The sequence below is a fragment of the Hyla sarda genome, chromosome 3, assembly GCF_029499605.1.
Source record: "Hyla sarda isolate aHylSar1 chromosome 3, aHylSar1.hap1, whole genome shotgun sequence".
In the NCBI taxonomy this organism is placed as follows: Eukaryota; Metazoa; Chordata; class Amphibia; order Anura; family Hylidae; genus Hyla; species Hyla sarda.
The window spans coordinates 243,589,305-243,601,879 of record NC_079191.1 but is presented as its reverse complement, the minus strand read 5'-3'; the positions used below and the strand labels follow the sequence as shown (position 1 = coordinate 243,601,879).

The 12,575-nt window shown below is 43.5% G+C and overlaps 1 protein-coding gene across 1 annotated transcript in view; it reads left to right on the top strand.

Annotated features, from left to right (window-relative positions):
• HDAC2 (histone deacetylase 2) overlaps window positions 1–12,575 on the top strand; it is a 59,574-nt gene that overhangs the window by 13,886 nt on the left and 33,113 nt on the right. The window lies entirely within an intron of this gene.

The following is a 12,575-nucleotide window of genomic DNA, read 5'->3' as shown; positions in this document are numbered from 1 at the left end:
ACCTCTTATCCCCTATCCTTTGGATAGGGGATAAGATGTCTAGGGGCGGAGTACCCCTTTAAGCATTAACTCTGGGATGCTTATACTTTTCATTCTGATTCCAAGAGTTTTTTTCTTTTCTTCGTGACATTCTACTTTGTTAGTGGTAACATCCCAAATAAATAATATATTGATTCACATATACAATATGTCTACTCCATGTTTGCATCATAAAGTTGACATGTTTTTACTTTTGGAAGACATCAGAGGGCTTCAAAGTTCAGCAGCAATTTTCCACAAAATTTTCAAAATCTGAATTTTTCAGGGACCAGTTCAGGTTTGAAGTGGATTTGAGGGGCCTTCATATTAGAAATACCTCACAAATGACCCCATTATAAAAACTGCACCCCTCAAAGTATTCAAAATGACATTCAGAAAGTGTGTTCACAGTAATAGCAGCAAAGTGAAGGAGAAAATTCAAAATCTTTTTACACTCGCATGTTCTTGTAGACTACACCCCCTTTAGAATCTAATAAGGGGTGCAGTGAGCATTTACACCCCACTGGCGTTTGACAGATCTTTGGAACAGTGGCCTGTGCAAATGAAAAATTACATTTTTCATTTTCGTGGACAACTGTTCCAAAAATCTGTCAGACACCTGTGGGGCGTAAATGCTCACTGCACCCCTTATTAGATTACATGAGTGTAGTTTCCACAATGGGGTCACATGTGGGGGGGTCACTTGTTCTGGCACTATGGGGGCTTTTTAAACACGTGGCCTTCAATTCTGGACAAATTTTCTCTTCAAAATCCCAATGGCGCTCCTTCTCTTTTGATCATTGTAGTTCGCCCGCAGAGCACTTTACATCCACATATGGGATATTTCCATATTCAGAAGAAATGGGGTTACAAATTTTGGGGGGCTTTTTTTTTCCTATTTTCCCTTGTGAAAATGAAAAATTTAGGGTAACTTAATTTAGGTACTTTTGCAACAGCTGGAGGCACACTGGTTGAAAAACCTTCAGTTAGGTTCTGTTACCTAACTCAGTATTTTCCAACCAGGGTGCCTCCACCTGTTGCAAAACTACAACTCCCAGCATGTACTGATCACCGAAGTGCATGTTGGGAGATGTAGTTATGCAACAGTTGGAGGTACGCAACTACAACTCCCAGCATGCTGAGACAGCTGTTTGCTGTTTGGGCTTGCTGGGATTTGCAGTCTTGCAACATCTGGAGGGCTACAGTTCAGAGATCACTGTACAGTGATCTCCAAACTGTGGCCCTCCAGATGTTGCAAAACTACAAATTACAGCATGCCCAGACAGCAAACTGCTGTGTGGGCATGCTGGGAGTTGTAGTTTTGCAAGATCTGGAGGACTACAGTTAATAGATCACTGCAAAGTCATCTCCAAACTGCAGCCTTCTAAATCTTGCAAAACTACAAATCCCAGAATGCCCAAACGGCTGTCTGGGCATGCTGGGAGTTGTAGTTTTGCAACATCCGGGGGGGGGGGGCGCTACAATTTAGAGAGTTCCGTAGTCTTCACCAGGGAGCCACGAGGGAGCCGCACGTCATCCTCGCCTGCTCAAGCCGATCAGGTAAGGGACCTCCACCACCGCCGGTCACGCTACAGTTCCCCCGTTCTGCCCGGAGTACCGTCGGTGGGCAGGACGGGGGGACTGAACTTTAACCCCCCCCGCCCCCGATCTGCTATTGGTCGTCGCTTCTGGACAACCAATAGGAGGGGTGGCACCCCTGCCACCTAACTCCTATCACTTCAGGGGGACCGGGGGTGTCTTGGACACCCCCGATCCCCCTGATTTTCCGGGCCACCGGACACCGGTATGACCCGGATCCACCGAAAATCGTCGGTCTGAATTGACTGCTGATTTCCCCACGATTGCCGTCATGGGGGGGCGTCTCAGGAGCCCCCTGGGCATATGCACGGGATGCCTGCTGATAGATATCATCAGTCATCCCGGTCCGGTCCCCGACCGGCTAGCGGTGGGGACCGGAATTCCCACGGGCGTATCCATACGCCTGCCGTCCTGAAGAGGTTAAAAGAGCCTCTACACAGCCCGATTCTGCCAGCAGGGCCACACAAGTAACTGCTGGATCATTCATATGGCCTCCAATGTTAAAGTGATTGGAATCCAAAAAAGGGGGAATGTTCCTTCATAAAATATCATTGGTTTTTACACGATTTGTAAGGAAAAAGTTGAGACGTTTTGCTGTAGAAGCTTTTGTAGTTATGCACAGTCTGGTCATATGAATTTATCATGTGCGATTTGTCACAAATCTACACCAGCCCAGACTTGGCCTACAAAAGTGGCTGTGGACATTTTTTGTAAAGTCGCACAGTTTGTTGTAACGGGTCAGAAAGTTGCAGAAAAAGTCCAAGAGGAAGAACCCTAGAGTGGTGTACTGAAGTGTTATTTTAAGAAAAAAATGTGTACTAGCGCCATATTTACCCCACACCATGGAAACATTTAGTGCACATACACATTACCACCACCGAAATTAGAGGTCTAGAAAAATCATTCAACTATACCACAAGAATGGAAGAAACCTGATAAAAACATCTTACACTTCATAATCGTGTAAATCTTTGCCAAAGGTACATTCTCTGGAGATGAACCTCAAATATTGGTGTCCCTATTGCTAAGTATCATAGATTCTCTCTTCCTGAAAAGCTGATGAATACCTGGGAGGCAGCAGAAACATTTAAAGGGGTACTCGTAGCGTTTGGAACAAATTAAGAACGCTGGTGCTGGCGCCGGCAACTCGTGATGTCATAGCCCCGCCCCCTCAATGCAAGTCTATTGGAGGGGGTGTGACAGCTGTCACGTCCCCTCCCATAGACTTGCATTGAGGGGGCGGTGCTATGACATCCGAACGCTAAAGCTGGCAGCTTGTGAGCAGTTTGTCCCAAATGCTGATCAGCAGAGTACCCCTTTAAGGCTGGGTTCACACCACGTTTTGTTAAATACGGTTCCCGTATACAGCTGGGAGGAGGGGGGCGGGGCTCAATTGCGGCGCCCGCACTCAGCCGTATTCGGGAACTGAATTCAATGCATGTGTATGAGCCGACCGGAGTGAACCGCAGCCTGCGGTCGGCTTCGTTTTCGGCCATATGTGATTTCCAGATCGTAGGCAAAAACGTGGTCGACCGCGTTTTTGCCTACGGTCGGGAAACCGAATACGGACGAAAATGAAGCCAACCGGAGGCTGCGGTTCACTCCGGTCGGCTCATAGACATGCATTAAATACGGTTGCCGAATACAGCTGAGTGCGGGCGCCGCAATTAAGCCCCCCCCCTCCTCCCAGCCGTATACGGGGACCGTATTTAACAAAACGTGGTGTGAACCCAGCCTAAACCAAATTTTGTGGCAAGAGTTGGCATAGCTAGCTGAAGTGGTTTGTGATATGTTGCTACTGTAGTGAACAACTTCTCATGTCCATATCCACTCTTAGGCTATGTTCACATGTCAGAATGTCCGCACGGAAAATCTCGGAAATGTGCCGTCTTATAGACAGCAATGCATTCAGTTGTCCATTCTTTTTGTGGACACCGGAACTTGAATTTCCGCGCTAGATGTTTCCGGCGCAGAAATTCTGCTATGTGCACAGCCCAGCAGAATCCTATTGAAATCAATGGGACTCTGCTGCAGAATCCCACACAGAAATTCTGGCGTATGAACATAGCTTAAAGACTAGGTTCAGACAGCGGAATCTTTTGCGGAAAATTTCCATCTAGAGATTTGGAGTGCGGCCGGTGCCGACTGAATCAGTCAGCGCTAGGACCATGCAGACATTGCAGTCCCCAATAGACTGCAATGTGTTCTGCGAGTATATCAGCCTGAAGAAAGAGCACCACCATTCTTCAGGCGGTTATTTTTAAGCAGATTTTCCGTTCACAAATTCCGCTTCAAAAATTCTTAACCTCTTAAAGGGGTAGTCCAGTGGTGAAAAACGTATCCCCTATCCTAAGGATAGGGGATAAGTTTGAGATCGCGGGGGGTCTCACTGCTGGGGCCCCCTGCGATCTTTCTGTACGGGGGCCAGGCTCTCCGGCCAGATAGCGGGTGTCGACCCCCGCACGAAGCAGCGGCCAACACGCCCCCTCAATACTTCTCTATGGCAGAGCCGCTTCGGCTCTGCCATAGAGTTGTATTGAGGGGGCGTGTCGGCCGCCGCTTCGTGCGAAGGTCGACACGCCCCCTTCCCGCGGGCTGTTGGGGCTCCGTACAGGAGATCGCAGGGGGCCCCAGCGGTCGGACCCCCCGCGATCTGCAACTTATCCCCTATGCTTAGGATAGGGGATAAGTTGTTCACCACTGGGTCACCACTGGACTACTCCTTTAAGGACCCAAGGCGTACCTGTACGTCATGAGTCCGCTCCCGATCTATAACGCGAGACCATGGCGTGGCCCCGCGTCATAGCGGGTCGTGCCCTGCCTCTAACAACGTCCGGGACCCATATCTAATAGCGCGCGGCTGTGATCGCAGTGCCGCGTGCTATTAACCCTTTAGACGTGGCGTTTAAAGTTGAACGCCGCGTCTAAAGTGAAACTGAAACCATGCCGGTTAGCTCAGGGAGCTGTTCGGGATCGCCGTGGCAAAATCGCGGCATCCCGAACAGCTTACAAGACAGTTGGAGGATCCCTACTTGCCTCCTCGCTGTCCGATTGCTGAATGACTGCTCAGTGCCTGAGATCCAGGCATGAGCAGTCAAGCAAGCGGCAGAATCGTTGATCACTGGTTTCTTATGAGAAACCAGTGATCAATGTAAAAGATCAGTGTGTGCAGTGTTATAGGTCCCTATGTGAGCTAGAACACTGCAAAAAAAAAAAGTATCATTTAAAAATATATAAAGATCATTTAACACCTCCCTTTTCCCATAAAAAAAAAAAGTGTTAATAAAAATAAGCATGTGGTATCGCCGTGTGCGGAAATGTCCGAATTATAAAAATATATAATTAAACCGCGCGGTCAATGGCGTACGCGCAAACAAATTCCAAAGTCCAATCCGATCAATAAGTCCTATCAATGCAAAAATGGTACCGCTAAAAACTTCAGATCACGGCGAAAAAATTGGGCTCTCATACCGCCCCATACGCAGAAAAATAAAAAAGTTATAGGGGGTCAGAAGATGACAATTTTCAATTTTTAAACGTATAAATTTTCCTGCATGCAGTTATTATTTTTTCCAGAAGTGCGACAAAATCAAACCTATATAAGTAGGGAATCATTTTAATCGTATGGACCTACAGAATAATAAGGTGTCATTTTTACCGAAAAATGTACTGTGAGAAACGGAAGCCACCAAAAGTTACAAAATGGCTTTTTTTTCCAATTTTGTCTCACAATGATATTTTTTTTTTTTTCATTCCGCCGTAGATTTTTGGGTAAAATGACTGACGTCATTACAAAGTAGAATTGGTGGCGCAAAAAATAAGCCATCATATGGATTTTTAGGTGCAAAATTGAAACAGTTATGATTTTTTAAAGGTAAGGAGGAAAAAACGAAAATGGAAAAACTTTATTTATTTATTTTTTTTAAATCAACTGGTGCCAGAAAGTTAAACAGATTTGTAAATTACTTCTATTAATTTTTTTTTAAAGGGTACCTCTCATCAAATAAACTTTTGATATATTTTAGATTAATGAATGTTGAATAACTTTCCAATAGCATGTTAATGAAAAATATGCTTCTTTCTATTGTATTTTTCCCGATCAGTCCTGTCAGCAAGCATTTCTGACTCATGCTGGAGTACTAAACACTCAGAGCTGCCAGCCTGCTTTGTTCACAGCCAAACAGGCTGTGAACAAAGCAGGCTGGCAGCTCTGAGTGTTCTCCTTCGTGAACAAAGCAGACTGGCAGCTCGTAGTGTTTAGGACTCCAGCATGAGTCTGAAATGCTTGCTGCCAGGACTGGTAGGGAGACCCCTAGTGGTCATTTCTTCAAAGTGGAAAATTAAATAGAAAGAAGCATATTTTTTAATGACATGCAATTGTAAAGTTATTCTGCATACATTAATCTATAATATATCAAAAGTTTTTTTGATGAGAGGTACCCTTTAATCCTTCTAGTACTTATTAGCTGCTGAATACTACAGAGGAAATTCTTTTCTTTTTGGAACAGAGCTCTCTGCTGACATCACGAGCACAGTGCTCTCTGCTGACATCTCTGTCCATTTTAGGAACTGTCCAGAGCAGCATATGTTTGCTATGGGGATTTTCTCCTAATCTGGACAGTTCTTAAAATGGACAGAGGTGTCAGCAGAGAGCTCTGTGTTCCAAAAAGAGAAAATAATTTCCTCTGTAGTATTCAGCAGCTAATAAGTACTGGAAGGATTAAGATTTTTTAAAGTAATTTACAAATCTGTTTAACTTTCTGGTGCCAGTTGATTAAAAAAAAAAAGTTTTCCACAGGAGTACCCCTTTAAGTGTGAATTGGGGGACAGAAAACCCATTCACTAGCTTGTACATTTTAGCAACCAGAATTTCTGCCTGCAATTTCAAAGCAGAATTGCAGGCAGAAATTCTGTAGTCTGAACCTAGCCTAAGGGGTACTCTGCCGAAAATCCTCTTATCCAAAGGATAGGGGGATAAGATGTCATATCGCAGGGGTCCCACCACTAAAGACTTGCATTGCAAGGGAAATGGGACAAATCCATAGATCGCTCACTTTAGCAGCATGTCATGGATTTATTGGGAGTTGTACTGTGTGTACTGTTTTTGCAACAACATTGTAATAACAATTTAAGCCCTTTATGACCCAGGAAATTAAAGTTTTCTGCTGTGAGTCTGATGACCTAAAATGACACCTGTCATTCTGGGTTAATAGACCCCTTGTCAGCTCAGGATTTGTATGAATATGTCTATATTACACTCATGTGAAACCAGCATTAGATTGTAAGCTCTTATGGGCAAGGGTCCTCTCTCATTGGATTTATTACCTGTCATTTTAATTGAATCTGTTGGCTCTATATAAATCAGGGGTTCTTAACCTTGTTGGAGGTACTGAACCCCACCAGTTTCATATGCGCATTCACCAAACCCTTCTTAATTGGAAAAATAAAATATGATTTTTTTCAAATTCAAAACATAGGAGGTATATATATTTATACATATGTGCACAAAATGAACAAAACCATTAAGACACATTAGGTGCAGGCAGTGTTCCCCCACACATTAGGTGCAGGCCAGTGGTCTTCAACCTGTGGACCTCCACATGTTACAAAACTACAACTCCCAGCATGCCCGGACAGCCAACGTCTGTCCAGGCATGCTGGGAGTTGTAGTTTTGCAACATCTGGAGGTCCACAGGTTGAAGACCACTGATGTAGGCAGTGTTCCCCCACAGACATACAGCCTCCAGCCATATACAGTGTATGGCTGGAGGCTGTATGCCTGTGTACTGCCTACTTCAGTGTTCCGACCACCGCTCCGGCTATAGCAGTAGGTCTCGGGCCGGTGGTCAGAGCACTGAAGATGACATGCCGCTGGTCACTTACCAAGCTGGCCAGCGCGCGTCTTCCTCCTTCTCTATACTTCAGTCCTCGGCGCCTTCGTTTCCATGGGCGCACGCACGGGACGTCAGTGACATCCCAGCGTGCACTATGCCCCGGCGGCCCTGCGTTTTTAAACTTAACACGGGGCTGCAGGGAGTTAATAGTGATGGGGGAATTGCCCAGTCGCTACAGGACGGGCAAACACCGGCTCTGCTCGGGGCCCCATGCAATTGCTTGGTTTGCCTGTCCTGTTGCGACCTCCCCTGCTGAACCCCTGGGATTGACTCACCGAACCCCTGGGGTTCGATCGAACCCAGGTTAAGAACCACTGATATATAAATAAAGATTCAGCAAAGTGATATTAATGTTAAACAAGTAATGTCCAAAAGTATGGTTTTCTGAAAGAGAAAAAATAAAAATAACAAAATTTTTTGGGGAAAATCTTAAACGGTATATGTAGACCCAATGTAATCAAATATATCATTTCCTTATTAGAAAACCTTTTGTATACATACATTGGTATAGTTGAAAAAAAAATTTCAGTTTTTATTTGCCATGAAAACTGCCAATTTTACTGTGTGAATTTTCACCTACAGCCTGTCGAGTCCAAGGGCTGGTACATGAAGCCCAAAGGACCTTTAAATAAAACTTAAATGATGCCTACTGCATAGTACAGCTTTGTGGGCCCCAGGTAAACAACCCAGATCTACAGCGTGCGTAACTGTTTTTAGTTTGAAAGTGGCAAGATCTAAAGGGATTTCTGTTAAGACCATGTACACATGGCGGGTAAAGGGTGAAATGTCCGCCAGGAAAATACAGGCGGACATTCCACACATTTGAATGTTCTGGCAGGCTCTAGGACCACTTGGGAATGCGCTGTCTCAAATCCGTAGAAAGAATAGCCATGTCTATTCTTCCTGCGGACACTGAAATCGGGATTTCCGCAGAAGATGTTGCTGCTGTGGAAATTCCTCCCCGTGCATAGTGCAGCAGAATCTCATTGAAATCAATGGGACTCTGCTGCAACAGGATATTCCCTGGGAAATTCCACTGTGTGAGCATAACCTAACTCATTCCAATATTGTTCTGAAAAATAAACTCTATTCCATGTGACATTTTTATAATAATAAAAAATAATAATAATTACAGAATAGCCCAAATTAGCTCTAACCAGGCTATAAAGAGAAGAGGGGAAACTCTGGTGAACTGCAGAGTATAGAACAACCCTCACAGGTCCTCAGCTACCACTATATTGCATAGTACCTGAAAAGCCTGTACCAGTCTCCTCAACAGTGAAGAGACTACTCAGGGGCAGTGGCCTAGGAAGTATATCCAGGAAAGTGCCACATCCGAGACAGGCCAGGATGGAGTGTGATTGTGAGATTGGAGAGTGAAAGCTGAACTGTGATTGGTTGTATTGGAAATCTCCAGTTTTTCTCACACATTTTGATAAATCAGTGCCATTGGTGGGGGGAGTTATCATTGGTTTTACCCTGGTTTTGTGGGGTACATTTGTTGCACATTTTGTCTCAGATGCTGTTTTAGAGACTTTTTTTTAAATTGTGACTTTTGCTTTAGAAGATTATTTTATTTATTTTTTTTTATTATTTTTAAGGTTTTTCTATGAGTTGATATCATGCTGTGGTCAGGAATTCATGATGTATGGCTTTTCAGTATCGTGCAACTGCACTAACAGGTGCAGATTTACACCAGCCCTGACTTGGCTTACAAACTGACTGGACAGCATTATTAAAAAGTCACACATTTGTCAAAGGGGTTATCCACCATAAGGTGATTTTAGTATGTACCTGGCAGACAGTAATGTAAATGCTTAGGACAGATCTGCGCTTGTCTTGGGGCTAAATTGCTATGTTGTGAGATTACCATTATACTGTGGCTAGCGGTTTGTGAACTGGTATTTCCTGTTTGAGTTTCCTTCTTTGCCTACAACTCCCATAATTCAATTTTCCTCCCTTCCACAAATCAGCCACCCCACCCATTGAAACATAAATGAGCTGCATCCATAAAAGACCATTAAAAGACCTGTGGTTTTCAGTCAGGGTGCCTACAGCTGTTGCAGATTGATCTCACTCCCACCAAGCGATCCCTCCACCCATTGAAGCAGACAGGCTCCCTGTCATCTGCTGACTAGTGAGTCAGGTCTCGGCCGCATTGCAAGCTGGGAAAAATCTGAGGCAACAGTCATTTTGTATGCTGTTAAAAATAAATATTGGGGTGAAAATCACAGAAGAATTGTGAGAAAACCGTCACACACAGGTACAGACACTATATTATGAACTACACTAACTTTACAGCCCCTGTAGAATAGTCAAACAAAAACAAAAAAATCCTGGAATACCCCTCTAACAAGTCGCAGAGGAAGCGTCATACAAATTGGAGTACTGAAGTAAGAAATGTGATCTGAACCATGTTTATCGCTTGCCCTGCTCCGTGTAATAAATTTGGTGCAGGTACACCATGTCCCCCACATGAATTACTGGAGTAAAAAGATGTGCACCTACTCAACTGTTGAATACCCCCCCCATTGTCTTTAGTCTAGATTTATCAGTGTACTTGAAACCAAAATTGACTGGTTTTGCCCATAGCAACCAAAACTAATCACAACTCCACTTTAATTTTACCAGAGCCTGTTCAGATATGAAAGCCGAGCTGTGATTGGTTGTTATGGGCAAAACCAGACAGTTTTGTTTTCAGTCTGATTTTCTTTTCTCCCCCCCCCCCCCCCCCCCTTAAAATTAATAGGGAAACCTGTTGTTTCCATAATTATCATGAAAGAAAATTTATGTGCAAGGAACTTCTCGGCGGCCATTTTTAACTTAGAAAATGTCAGTTTTGTGGGACGTAAATATTGCCTATCAGCATTGGCTGTAGCATAAAAGAAAAGGCAAAACATTGTTCAAAAAAAAAGGCCCGAATGTAAAATACATATTTCATGCCCCGCCCGCAGCACGGAGCTCGCTATAGTGACTTGTATCGGCGCATCCACAGCATGAAATATGCTGCGGATGCGCTACATGTGACTCAACCCTTAAAAGAGATTAGAAAGTTTGACTTCCTTTGTCTGTAAAAACTGAAATTTTTCTGAGGCTTAAAATGACTGTGTGCTGCAATCTGGGTTTACAGTAGCCAAATAAAACTTGTCCGTAACGATGGCTGCAAGTCTCAGCCCAGCCGCAGTTCTGATGGTGTGAACTGATGGATATTTATTGGGGTCACCAAATGTGATCAGGCTGGGTCATGGGGGCTAAACATGGACATAAAGTCTGTTAGGCTACTGTTGGTTTTACATCCCCGTCATTTTCTTTTGTTCTGCTATGTCGAGCAGAACAAGAAAATAACAATCTGTCATATGACCTACCAATGACCTTTTAGGGTCTATTCACACATACAGTATCCTGGGCATATCTTATCCACAGGATTAGAAGCTGCAGATTTTATGCTGTGTTCAGTTCTTTAGTTTACGCTGAAATCTGTAGCTTCATATCCTGTGCATCAAGAACTGTACGTGTTAATACACCCTTTCGTTGTGGTGTCCTGTATTGCCCTGGACACAATAGCACAGCATGCCAGAATCTGTGACAGATTCCTAAGGGTATATTCACACTATGAAAATTCAAGAAATTTTCAGTGGATCTAAGCACTTCCTGCGTGAAGCTGAAATGATTCAGATTCGGCACTTATGTCAGCGGCAATGACAAATGGGATGTCTCAGGCGCATTCTGCTGGAAGAATGAACATGTCCTGTCTTCTGCCAGAATCATATTTAACCTACAAAACTTCCGACATGTGAACGAAGCAATGGGAGGCTGCTGCAAGTGAATTCCACATTGAATTTCCATAGTGTGAACGAGGCCTTACCGGAGTAAGCAAAAAAGCCCTTAAAGCGCTCTGGTGGAAACTTATTTATTTTTAAATCAACTGGTGCCAGAAAGTTAAACAGATTTGTAATACTTCTATTAAAAAAAATCTTAATCCTACCAGTACTTATTAGCTGCTGAATACTACAGAGGAAATTATTTTCTTTTTGAAACACAGAGCTGTCTGCTGACATCATGAGCACAGTGCTCTCTGCTGACATCTCTGTCCATTTTAGGAAGTGTCCAGAGTAGGAGAAAATTCCCATAGAAAACATGCTGCTCTGGACAGTTCCTAAAATGGACAGAGAGGTCAGCAGAGAGCACTGTGCTTGTGATGTCAGCAGAGAGCACTGTGTTAAAAAAAAAAAAAGAAAAGAATTTCCTCTGTAGTATTCAGCAGCTAATAAGTACTGGAAGGATTAAGATTTTTTTAATAGAAGTAATTTACAAATCTGTTTAACTTTCTGGCACCAGTTGATAAAAAAATAAATAAAAAAAATAAAAAGTTTCCCAGCGGAGTACCCCTTGCCCCCTATGCGTTTTCATGGAAGTTTGTAACATTTTCGACCCCCTCCAATAAAATGCTTTGTATGAATCCTTTGTACAAACTGATCAGGTATGACAGCACTATATAGCAAGTGTGCAGATGTGCACTGTGCTGCGTATTGTGCACTGGTATCCTACTAGATGATGGGATTCCATTTCTATGTATCTAATGATAATGTAGTGTCAGCAGGTTTATTTCTACTATAATATTATAGAAGTGTAAAATAAGTAATAAAATGTATTTACAATGTGCTCTGCTTTGTACATTTACCATTATAAACTGCGCAGTGTGGTTTGAGGTAAAACTTGGACTTGTGGCCATAACAACTTCTGTGTTTAGTAGCCCAACTTTAATTTCTTAGATAATGCGCTTTGTAGTCCTATGAAATATATAGGGATTATTATTCCCCTTGAATCTCGCCCAGGAGAGAATATGGGCCCGGATTTACTAAAAATCTTTTGAGGAAAAAATGTCTAATTTGTCGATAATGGGGGAGATTTATCAAAACCTGTGCAGAGGAAGAGTGGTGCAGTTGCCCATAGCAACCAATCAGATTGCTTCTTTCATTTTCCACAGGCCTCTAAAGAGGCCTGTGGAAAATGAAAGAAGCAATCTGATTGGTTGCTATGGGCAACTGCACCACTCTTCCTCTG